The sequence below is a fragment of the Herpailurus yagouaroundi genome, unplaced genomic scaffold, assembly GCF_014898765.1.
Source record: "Herpailurus yagouaroundi ecotype Mexico unplaced genomic scaffold, PumYag 100, whole genome shotgun sequence".
NCBI classification, from domain to species: domain Eukaryota; kingdom Metazoa; phylum Chordata; class Mammalia; order Carnivora; family Felidae; genus Herpailurus; species Herpailurus yagouaroundi.
The window spans coordinates 20,730,172-20,743,022 of record NW_024412391.1 but is presented as its reverse complement, the minus strand read 5'-3'; the positions used below and the strand labels follow the sequence as shown (position 1 = coordinate 20,743,022).

The window sequence follows — 12,851 nt, the reverse complement described above, 5'->3', positions numbered from 1 at the left end:
GAGGGGCAGAGAGAGAGAGAGAGAGAGAGACACAGAATCGGAAACAGGCTCCAGGCTCCGAGCCATCAGCCCAGAGCCTGACGCGGGGCTCGAACTCACGGACCGCGAGATTGTGACCTGGCTGAAGTCGGACGCTTAACCGACTGCGCCACCCAGGCGCCCCATGAGCCAGGTTCTTAAATGCTGAGAAGAAACTGGTGGTTACCAGAGAGGAGGTGGGTGGGGGAATGGGTGAACTAGATAAAGGGGATTAAGATGTACAAACTTCCAGTTATGGAATAAATAGGTCACAGAGATGAAAGGTACAGCCTAGAGAATGTAGTCAGTATTGTAGTGATGTTGTATAGTGACAAATGGTGATGACACTTACAACGAGCACTGAGTAATGAATTGTTGAATCGGTATGTTTTACACCTGAACTGAATATAACATTGTATGTAAATTGTATGTCAATTAAAAATTGTTTGCACTATACAAAAACCATATTACATATAAATTTGAAAAAATTAAGTAAATTCATTAGCAAATTAAAAATAATACAAAACTGGTTTCTTTTTTTTTTCAACGTTTATTTATTTTTGGGACAGAGAGAGACAGAGCATGAACGGGGGAGGGGCAGAGAGAGAGGGAGACACAGAATCGGAAACAGGCTCCAGGCTCCGAGCCATCAGCCCAGAGCCTGACGCGGGGCTCGAACTCAGGGACCGCGAGATCGTGACCTGGCTGAAGTCGGACGCTTAACCGACTGCGCCACCCAGGCCCCCAAAACTGGTTTCAAAATAGCAAACTAACTTCTCTGTATCCACCACTCAGATTAAACGATTGGCAAATTTTATTGCATTATCAATCCCTTTTGTTATTGTTGCTATTACTCAAATATTTTATAAAATTTACTTAACATTTATTTATTTATTATTGAGAGACTGAGAGAGACAGAGCGTGAGCAGGGGAGGGGCAGAGAGAGAGGAAGACACAGAACTCCAAGCAGGCTCCAGGCTCTGAGCTGTCAGCACAGAGCCCGAAGCGGGACGCGGGGCTGGAACTCGGAAACTGCAGATCATGACCTGAGCCGAAGTCAGACGCTTAACCGACTGAGCCACCCAGGTGCCCCTACTCAACTATTTTAAAGCAAATCTCTGACCTATTTTGTCCCTCAGTATGCATGGTAAAAAAATATGAGTATTTTCTATATATATATATATATTAATGCCATTTTCACACATAAAAATTGGGTTACATAGTATGCATATTAAATACAAATTCAAATTTCCCTAACTTTTTAAAATGTCCTTTTACTGTTGATTTGTTTCAATTAACATCAATGTGCCAAATTAGTGTTGCTTTTAAGACTTTCGAAAATCTGGATTAGTCCTACTTCCCACTGCCTTCCTTCCCCCAGCTTCCTTTTTAAAAACTTTTCTTAATGCCTTTGGCTTATAAAAACTGAATCAGTTGCTCTTAGCAAATGGATTCTGGATTTTTGTTTTCTTCTTTGTGGCTCATTTAACTTGTTCTTCTTTGTCTCATTTTCTGTAACTGTTGGCGTTCAAAGCTTGATTAGATTCAGGTTCAACTACTTAGGCAAGGATATTTCCTGGATATTGATGTGAAATGGATTTAACCCATACAGTTATGGCATGAATATAACCTGAAATATGAGAAAAATGGAAGGGTTACAACCTACTTAGTCATCCAATAATGTGTGTTTAAAATATGGGACTATACATTTACTTGATGTGTATTTAAAATAAGGGACTCATACCTTATAATTTGGATATTGTTCTTCTCACACAATATATTTCTGGGGCAAGTCCATGCTATAATTTTGTCTAACTCATTTTTTTAACGGTTTTATATACATCACATTTTATTTACCATTTCTTTACCAGGGAAAATCTTAGTGAAGTTGCTAGTTTTTTTGTACCATGCTGCAATAAACATCTCATTATGTATATGCAAAGTGTTCTGTTAATATAGATACCTAAAAGTTTCATTGATCCATCATGAGATATGTACATTTTACTTATAACAGACATCATTAAAATACAATGCTGAGTTGCTTTTTTACAACTGTGCACTCCTAGCATCAGCACTAGAGTGCCATTTCTTCACAACTTTTCTAGTGCTTGGAAATATCATTTTAATTTTCGAAAAACTATTTCACGTGGGTTTAATTTGCATTTCTGTGATTTGTAAGTTACTACAGAGACCAACTATCTTTTCACATTCATTAGCCATTTGGGTTGTTTCATGTGGCGATTTTTAAGACCAAATACACAGTCAATGTAAATTTTCTGTATGCATATGTTACTTGCAGGTTTATGCATATCTATGACAATATTTCCTTATTTGTGTTATTCAAGATATCTATATCCTCATTTAGTTTTGTTTACTTGGTTCATTAATGTCTGAGCATTGTGATTGTAGGGTATTCAATTTCTGCCTGTAGTGTCACTATTTTTCCCGTGTATTTTTTGAAGCCAGGTTGTTAAGTGCATCCACATTTATGACTCTTATATTATTTTGGAGTAACAGTCTCTATATCAACATGAAATGTATTTTATTATATCTACTTTCTTATTAAAAATGTGTCTGGCATTTAATTCTTTTTTTTCCCTGATGTAAATATTGTGATAAAGCAATATAGATATTGCCTTTTATTTGTTTTTAACTTGGAATATATCTTATTTTAAAATATTATATATATTTATTGAGAGTACATTTATCTTGATGAGCACTGAGTAATATATAGAATTGTCGAATCACTACACCTGAAACTAACATAACACAGCTAACTATACTGGAATTAAAAGAATAAAGGAAAATTTTAAAAAAAGAACCTTCTGGGAGTTGAAACAGTTAGTGTATGAGTAATCACTGCTGCTCCTTATGCCCTTTCCTCACGACCTGAAGAAAAAAGAAAATCAAACAAATAATAACAAAATGCTTTGTAATTAAAATAGAATCTCAAATCTCTTCACTTATCCTTCATAGAAAACTGTGTGTAATAATAGCAGGAAAAATTTGTTGAGCACTTCCAAAAAACTTTAAAATTAAATATCATATATTTACATATTTAAAGACTTTCTTTTCTTTTTTTCAAGTTTTTATTTATTTAATTTGAGAGAGAGCGGGGGCAAGCGTGAGAGCACAAGTAGGGGAGGGGCAGAGAGAGAATCTGTGCTGTGAGCACAGAGCCTGATGCAGGGCTCGAACTTACAAACAGTGAGATCATGACTTGAGCTGAAATCAAATGTCAGACGCTCAACCAACTGAGCCACCCAGGCACCCCAAGCTTTTATTTTCTTAAGAGCAGTGTTAGGTACGTGGCAAAATTGACAGGAAGGTATAAAGATTTCTCATTTACCCTTGCCCCCACACGTGCATGGCCTCCTCCCTTATTCACATCCCCTTTCAGAGTGGCACATTGTTGCAACTGATGGGCCTACACATCATCACCGAGAGTCCATGGTTTATTTACATTATGGTTCACTCTTGGTGTTGTACCTTCTGTAGGTTTGGGCAAATGTATAATGACATGTATCCACCACAATAGCATCTTAAATATTTTAAATATACAGAACACACAGTTTATTCCCATGTATGCATGAGCCAGCTCTATCAATTCCAACATTCCTCTATTCTTGACTTACAATCTGGAAGATGAAGTAATACTCTACATACTACTGAAACCTCCTACAGACCATTTGTCAATCACATTTCCCTTCCTCCTCTGCTCCCAGAAATAGACACTCACTTGAATTTGTTGTTTATCAATCCTATGCATAATTCATACCATTATTTTACATGTACTTATTCACAACAAATATATTGTATGTTTTCCCGACTTCTTTGTGTCATCATACTTTATGTGTCATTTGTAACCTCCGTGTCGTTTCTACTTGTTTTCATTGCAAAAGTTGTTTCTGCATTTAACGGGTATTACATCTTCATTTATGTCTGTGAAAAGCTAAACATTGTTATTTTTAAAGTTCTTATCTGATTTTTCTGATAACTTATGCAGTAAATTCATAATCTGAATTTTATTTTGATGGCTGGCTTTGCCTCATGAGCATTCTAATTTTGTATGCTGACTTCTTTGATTGAATTTTTTTTTACCTTTTCATCTCCCTCTCCTTTCCCCTACCTGTCTGCCTATCCCCTTTCTCTCCTTTCATCTCTCTCTTCCCTTTAGAGGATTCAGAAAATTGCCATGGCTTTTACCTGGATCTTTGCTTCAGACTGGACCCTATTGTGTCTCATAACAACGTTTCAACCCACCCCACCACTCCACAATGATGTATCAGTTATTATTACTTTTGGCTTTTGTAACAGAATCAGTGGAAAGAGCAAAGGCCAGCTATAATGGTTTCATCAAATAGAGATTAGTTTTTCTCACATAAGAGAAATCTGGACGCAGGCTGTCCGTGAAATCATAGGTGTCCAAGCTTTTCCCAACTTTCTGCTTCCCTAGTGTTAGCATGTGATTTTCATCCTCAGAGACTCCAGAGAGTTCTTATACTTCCATGCATCCTGAGGGAGAAAGGGAAGTGAAAGGAGCAAAGGTCGATAGAGCATGCCAGCTCTATTTAAACTTGCACAAAAGTTGGGGAAATTCCACGAAGTATTTTCCATACATCTTCTTGGCCTCCTTGTATCTGTGACAACTTTACATCCAAGGGAGTCTGAGAAGGCAAGCATTTTTTATGTTTCTTTATTTATTTTGAGAGAGAGACAGAGAGAGCATGAGAGGGGGAGGAGGAGGGAGAGAGGGAGAGAGAGAGGCACAGAGCCTGACGTGGGGCTCCATCCCGGGAACTGTGACATCATGACCTGAGCCTAAATCAAGAGTTGGGTGCTTAAATGACTGAGCCACCCAGGTGCTCCAAAGGCAATTATTTTTAATTAGAAGCTAAGAAAAAACTGGGAACATCTTAGAAAGAAGGGGAGAGGGAACACTGGGAAGAGGCAGAGGGGAACTAGGAGTGGTTTGACAAAGATGTTGGGGTTAGTGCAGATTCATCCACCAGGACAGGGGCAGCTTGGCTTGGTGTCTGCTCACTGGCTATATCCTAATCCTCTCACCTCTTCCAGGCCTACTCCCTATAAAGCATTGTTGGTAACTCCTGTTGGCAGGATTTTTACATTTTTTTAAAAGGTTGTTCAAAAATAGAAGAAGAATATGCGTGGGCACCTGGGTGGCTCAGTTGGTTGAGCATCCGACTTCGGCTCATTATCTCACGGTTTGTGGGTTTGAGCCCTGTGTCCGGCTCTGTGCTGACAGCTCAGAGCCTGGAGCCTGCTTCGGATTCTGCGTCTCCTTCTCTCTTTCTGCCCCTCCCCTGCTCACACTCTGTCTCTCTCTCAAAAAGAAATAAACATTTAAAAGAAGAAGAAGAGGAATATGTGATAGAGACCCTCAAAGCCTAAGATATTTACTACTTTGTTCTTTGTAAAAAAAAAAAAAAAAAGTGTGCCACCCTGTTTTAAAGATCCAGACTCAGGCTCCAGTAGGCTTTCCCCTCATCTTCCTATTTAGCCGACTGTAGCTACCAGATATTGGCGAACATTTTTATTTTGCCATTACTCCGTGGTAATTATGTTTCCTACTCTCACTTTCTGCTTTAGCTTGGAAGCCCAACATGCCTGTGATTTCATCCCACTCATTACATGACACACACACACACACATCTGCCCATATATACGTTTATAGCAATATATGTGTAATGATAGTGAATGGCTCACGTATCCCAGCTCTGAATCAATCAGTAGATGAGATGGCATTTTTCTGGCTGCAGGAACTGCTTCGATAGGTCCAGGGAACATGAGGTCAAGCTTTCGGTTAATTTAGGGTAAGTGTTCTCTCTGGCTGGACATAAAAGAGCTCAAATGCTTCTCGTAGACATCCCATGATCAAGGTGAAATCAGTCTTAGAACAAAACTGACACGGTAGGTGGGGGGTGGAGAAAACAGTACACCAATCACAAAATTCTTTCTGCCTCTGGATTTCTGTTTCTGCGAGTCAATTATGTTCTTACTGTTCTAGGTTTCGCTCCTCAGAGCTAATGCTCATGCTACTGCCCCCATGGACCAGCAGCATTACTAGGGTCTGGGAGCTTGTTGGAAGTAAAGACTCTAAGGACCCATCCTAGACCAACAAAATGACGATCTATATTTTATCGAGAATCTCCAAGTCATTAGCAGACATCAAAATTTCAGAAGTATTTCTATAGGAATGGCTCTCTGCATGTGGTGCGTGGATCCCTGGGGATTTCCAAGGTCTTTCTGTAGCATCCGTGAGGTCGAACACGATTTCATAGTTATAATAAGACATGATTTGCCCTACCTACAGTACCTACTATTATATAGTCTTCATAGTCCTAGTGAGAAATAATGCAGAAGGGACTTTTTCTCCCTCTTTACTCTATAGTGGGCTTCTGGTTTTTTAGCGTATTTTTCTCTTTCTTCTTATGCCAATGATGTGATGAGACTTAGAAGAGCCCATTCTTAGTCCGTGGAGTTTAGGTGTGGATGACTGCCTGCCCTTACTGCTCTCTTAGCAGGTATGGAGAGATAACCTAAGTTTGGCCAATTAAGTCATTTAATTCTCTTGGCCGCAGTGATGGATTCAGAAATTGGCGTATGACCCTATGACCCACATTGGTGCACTCAGAAGAAACGCCAACATTGTTTTTGTTGTTGTGGTTGGTTGTTTTTTTGTTTTTTTGTTTTTTTGTTTTTTTGTTTTTTTTGGCAATATTGGGAACAAGACTCTCTCCTTATCTTATTTTCTTTATAAAAGGATGGTATAGGCTAACATTGCCAGGAGCTCCCTTTGGAGATGGCTTCTCTGTTATAGCCAAGTATTGAATTTAGGTCTAAAATAATTTTGCTTAGAATCTTGAAGCATCTGCTGTGTTACTGAAGGCTGAGTTTATTTTGTGAAACAAAGGCAAGGTATAACATTAACTAGAATCTTGGCAGTTTACCAGTTCACATTAATTTCCTTCCAGATACTGGTATTGATTTTTATTCATCTTTGGAATTGATGATATTGAAACCATTATTTCCCCCTTTATTTTCATGAGTTTTTGAGTGAAGTTTGGGTAGGTTTTATGAATATCAAAAACCAGATAAAAGTTTAAAAAAATTTTTTAAATGTTTATTTATTTTTTAAGGAGAGAGAGAGAGAGAGACAGAGTGTGAGTAGGGGAGGGGCAGAGAGAGAGGGAGACACAGAATCTAAAGCAGGTTCCAGGCTGTCAACACAGAGCCTGATGTGGGGTTCAAACCCATGAAACATGAGATTATGACCTGAACCAAAGTCAGATGCTTAACTGACCAAGCCACTCACACCCCTCAAAAACCAGATACATTTTTTTGAATGTTTATTTTTTGAGAGAGAGAGAGAGACAGAGAGAAAGAGAGAGAGAGAGAGAGAGAGAGAGGGAGGGAGTGTGAGTGGGGGAGGAGCAGAGAGAGAGAAAGACACAGAATCTGAAGCAGGCTCCAGGCTCCAAGCTTTCAGCCCAGAGTTCAACGCAGGGCTTGAACTCATGAACCAGGAGATCATGACCTGAGCCAAAGTGAGACACTTAACCGACTGAGCCACCAAGTTGCCCCTATTTATCTTTTTAATTCTCAATACCTAGCACACTGTTTGTTTCACACTCATTGCTGAAATGAAAAAGGAATATAGTCATTGTAACTTCAAATCCTTCTTTCACTACACTGAGTGAATATGTTAATTCTGCAAGGAGTTGAAAACATTTTTTCAAGGTTGACATCCTATTATCTTACAATATCCTCAATTATACTTTCATTTCTAAAGCTTCAAAGAATATTATGAAAAACCTTACAGAAAAATGTTCTTTTAATTTAATGTTTATTGAGTACCTAATATATGCTGGGCCTTACCTTGGTTGAACAAGACACAATCCATCATCTCCACACTCAGAAAGATCCTATTTAGTGGTAAGATGGACATAAACATAATTTTAACTTCTGTTATAGGGGCAGCAGATGCAAAACCCAGAGTGATATGCTTTATCTGTGAAGATCAGAGAAGTGCCATTGAAGTGCCTGACAAGCAGAGATGGGAGATACTTTTTTAAAGATTTTTTATTTATTTTTGAGAGAGAGAGTGTGAGAGGGAGAGGGGCAGAGAGAGACAGAGAGGGAATCCCAAGCAGGCTCTAAGCTGTCAGCATGGAGCCCGATGTGGGGCTTGATCTCACGAAACATGAGATCAAGACCTGAGCTGAAATCAAGAGTCAGACGTTTAACTGACTGAGCCACCCAGGTGCCTGAGATGCGGGATGTTAATAGGCAAAAGAAAGGCATTTTCAGATGCATGAGTATTTGATGCATCAATATTTGGGGGGGGGGACTGTAAACAGTTTAGAATTGTTTGAAAGAGGGATGGTAAGAGATGAGACTAAAGAGAAAGGCTGAATTCGGATCAAGAAGGCTGTGTTTGGGGTGCCTGGGTGGCTCAGTCGGTTGAGCGTCCGACTTTGGTTCAGGTCATGATCTTGCGGTTTGTGAGTTCAAGCCACGCTTTGGGCTCTGTGCTGACAGCTCAGAGCCTAGAGCCTGCTTCGGGTTCTGTGTCTCCTCCTCTCTCTGCCCATCTCCTGCTCATGCTCTGTCTCTCTCTCTGTCAAAAATAAATAAACATTTTAAAAATTTTTAAAAAGAAAGACTGCTATATCATTCAGCTGATCACTGCTACTCACTTTTAAAGAAAATCCACTTGAACAACATACAAATCCCTCCTGAAATAATTAGAGCTTATAGTGTCCTGTGCATTCCGCCTTCTGTGGGAATCATTTATACAGACAAAGGGGAGCCTTTAAAATGTCTTGCAGAAAACAGGGAAACACCCTGGAGACAACGGACAGGTGGATCAGCTGATAGACTTGAAAGGTGGATTTAAGGCAGTGGCTGTGTGAGAGGAAGGGCACTTTAAAAATAATTATTTCTTGGGGTTTCATGGACATAACCAGTGGAATTTAGAACTGATACTATATGTTATTTAACTTTACAAATATGGAGGCTATTTTATAGCCCCTTTAGAGAATGTATTTATAAATATATGAAATAGAGAGGAAGGGGTTACAGCCTCATAAACTGAAATCATGAATTTGTAGCTTTCTTTGAGACTCTTGACAAAAGATGCCCACTCACTCCTTCACTTTAGATTCACTGTCATATTCGTGCATAGTTTTAAACTCTTGGAAATAGCCTGAGATCTGTTGGTTCCAATTTTATACAGATAATATTAAATTAGTTTTGGTGACCCTGACTGTGACCTTTTCCTAAATATCTTCTGCCTTTGATGTCTTTACCTTCATTGTAATTTGCATTTTTGGTTTTATAACTCAGTTAGAGTAATACTTCTCAAAATCTTTTACATCATGACACATCTAAAAATGATATATGAATACAGTACATGAAAGGCAACAGATAAGGCTGCTTGCCTTAGGAGACCACAAGCACCAGCCTACCATACTTTGTTAGATCACTTGACACTGAAGAGAATTGCTCTCTGCTCAGACCCCGTAGCCCGTTTGCGCTGGTTGGAAGGCTCTGGGTTATGGAACGGAACATAAAATCTCGTGACTATGGGATGCATACCTGCATTGTTTAGCAAGTATTGTGATGACACTGGACATATCATATGTCCACATGGACATATGATATGTCCAATACCAACTGGCAAAAATACCAACTGGCTCAAGGGACAGTTGCTAGTGGCCACATAGGGATCTTCCAACCTGGTGTGCATAACTCAGGACGACCTGCAATCGTTACAGAAAACATGACTGAAAGCACATATTTGATTGATGAAGGTTCAGGAGCATTTGATAGGATATTATAAGTATCCAATTCTTTTAGTTCATAAACAAGGACACTTGAGACTAAAGGAATTATGTGTCTTGACTTGAATAGAGGTTAAATGACTGGAATGTAAGCTTTATGAAGTCAGGGCAGTTGTGTTAACCACGACATCCTATTGCTTAGTAGAGTTCATAGCACATGCAAGAAGTTTTCTGAAATGTTGAGTGCAAGAGTGAATGAATTGGCCAGGGTCACACAGGTAATGAGAGCTAAGATGAGAATTACAATCTTCCATATCCCAGCTCAATGATTTGATCCACTGTGTATTAGACTATGTCACACTTGTTATCAATGCTCTATGAATAAATCATTATGTGGCACAAGGCACAAAAGGTCATGAACACATTCTAGAAATGAATATTTTAAGGACTCACCTTTTCTTCTGTTTTGTAACAGTTCCTACCCATCATATTCACAGATCAAACATGAAATATTTGGATTGCCGAAAAGCTTATACTTAACATATTTCTATAAACATAGTTAGAAGCAACAAAGTTGCTGTTATATGGACTTCCACAACATTTTCCCCCCTTTGGTGGTTATAATATTTCGTCATTTTCTTTTTTTTTTTTAACATTTATTTATTTTTGAGACAGAGAGAGACAGAGCATGAACGGGGGAGGGGCAGAGAGAGAGGGAGACACAGAATCTCAAACAGGCTCCAGGCTCTGAGCAGTCAGCACAGAGCCCGACGCGGGGCTCGAACTCACACACCCCGAGATCGTGACCTGAGACGAAGTCGGACGCTTAACTGACTGAGCCCCCCAGGCGCCCCAATGTTTCGTCATTTTCTTCAGCAACAGGACATATTGAGATCTGTCTTTATTTCCCATTATTCAAATGATGAAAGGTAAAATTTTAAATAAGTAATTACTGATGTGTCCTCTTTGCACTAAAATCAAAATGAACACTGTCGCTGAAAGCTTATGTCACTCATGAATTCATTAAACATTCATTAACCTCACCTCAGGTATAGGTGTCCTTGTTTACATATTTCAGATTTGCATACACATGCCCTGAACAAGATTTCAAAAGTGTTTATCAGCCAATGACTGCCTTAATTATGAATCCCCAGGTAGATATTTGTGAAATCGTCACCCAATGTGGCTTTTTTCCCCCTCTACCAGGTCCTTTATGCAGTTCAATACACAAGATAACACTAAGATAAAACAAATTTTCTCTTTTTTTAAAGTCTATTTATGTATTTTGAGAGAGAGACAGAGAGCACAAGGGGGAGATGGGCAGAGAGAGAGGGATAGAGAATCTCAAGCAGGCTCCAGGCTGTCAGCATGGAGCCCGATGCAAGGCTCGATCTCACGAATGTGAGATCATGACCTGAGCAGAAAACAAGAACCAGATACTTAACTGACTGAGCCACCCAGGTGCCCCCAAAACAAGTGAAGTTTCTTGTGGGTGCCTCCATCTTCCTTGTGGCTGCCAAAGCCAGAAGAGACCTGGAGTAGAATGCTTAGTCATGGGGAAAGCTGCTGTGCTTGGCCTGGCAGACTGGGAAAGGAGAAGGGTTCAATTCTTCACAATCTGAATGGCATCCTCATTCTCCAATGTATGGTATTATCCCACTTTTTGAGAATTGTGTTTCACAGAGAGACACCCCCCCCCAGACCTAAAGATATTTAAATTCTTTGATAAGGCTTTTGTGATTATTCATGTAGAAATCTTCCATGTGATCCTGGGGGAAGGCAGCACCACTGGAGATATGTAATGGAGCAACTGGGCTATGGGTTTCATGTAAATCCTCACTAGTTTTTGTTAGTACCAGATATTTTCCAACAGGTTGCCAAAATTGCATCAGCGATGGGCAGAGATGGATGCACAGTGAGGCCCCTTATAGATGATACCCGATTCTTCAATGGAGACCTGATCAATCTTATTTGACGCATAGATACAGCTGATATAAACTCTGTTTCCTTCTACCGCACCAACGAGGTCCTCTACTGTGGCATCGCTATGCAGAGCCACACCGGCCTTATTAATTTTGTATTCAACCAGAATGCTCTTCACAATTTCAGCATCCAGCTCACTCTGAGAGCAAGTGGCTGTGAGATTAATGCCTCCCTTATCCTTCTTTTTAAAGCCAATGTAAGCAGGGTTGTTGTTCAAGTGAATACTAAAGCCTTCCAACTTGTTTTCAATTATCTTATGTTCCAACGGTTTCAGAACACCAGGAACCAATCAGGATCAAGTTATATGCTCAGGCCACTGCAATGACTTCCTCTACTTTTCCCCATTCTTGGTACCCTCACTGATAACTGGGAGATTCAGGAGCTGGATCTTGGCACCTTTGTATCTGATGACACCAGGAACTATAGGTGGTGAGAGTAGTGAATTCAGGCTGTCATTTGTAATATAAGTAGTGTTGACTTCTCCTGGGATAGAAAATCTACAAACCCAATTTGAGCATCACTTAATCTTGGCCACATCAACATCTTCTCCCAGCCCACTATCGCGAGCTTTTGGAGTAATGTGTTCTCTAAAGCTTAGAAAGACTTCATCAGGCATAGGCGGTGTATTGTGGCCTTGTTTTTCTTGAATCTAAGCCATCTTGGCTTCAAGAGCCAAGAGCCAAGACCTGATCTTGATTCAGGTGCTGCTCCTGGTGGCAAATCCCAGGGGATGTGGTAGTCTCTATACTGCTTCCCGTCAAACACCTGGTGCAGAGCAGCCACACCCATCAGGTGTTAATGCAGTACCTGCGCATAGGCGAGTACCTCCTACTTCTAGAGAGAGTTCTACCTGTGAGGCTTACGGAGCCACACAGCATGAAGCATTCTCCTCTCCCCCCAGCCAACTCCCCATTTTTTAAAGTTTTTGTTGTTGTGTGGGTGACATTTCTTTATTGGGGAAGGGGATGAGTCATTCGCTACGTACCTCTGTGCTGGCCCCTAGGTGCACACAGGTGGCCAAACTCTGCATACTGAATAAAACAA

The 12,851-nt window shown here is 40.0% G+C and overlaps 1 pseudogene; it reads right to left on the bottom strand.

The window, feature by feature from the left end:
- Positions 1–11,427: 11,427 nt before the first annotated feature.
- LOC121028990 (developmentally-regulated GTP-binding protein 1-like) lies at positions 11,428–12,423 on the bottom strand (annotated as a pseudogene).
- Between the last annotated feature and the right edge of the window lie 428 nt (positions 12,424–12,851).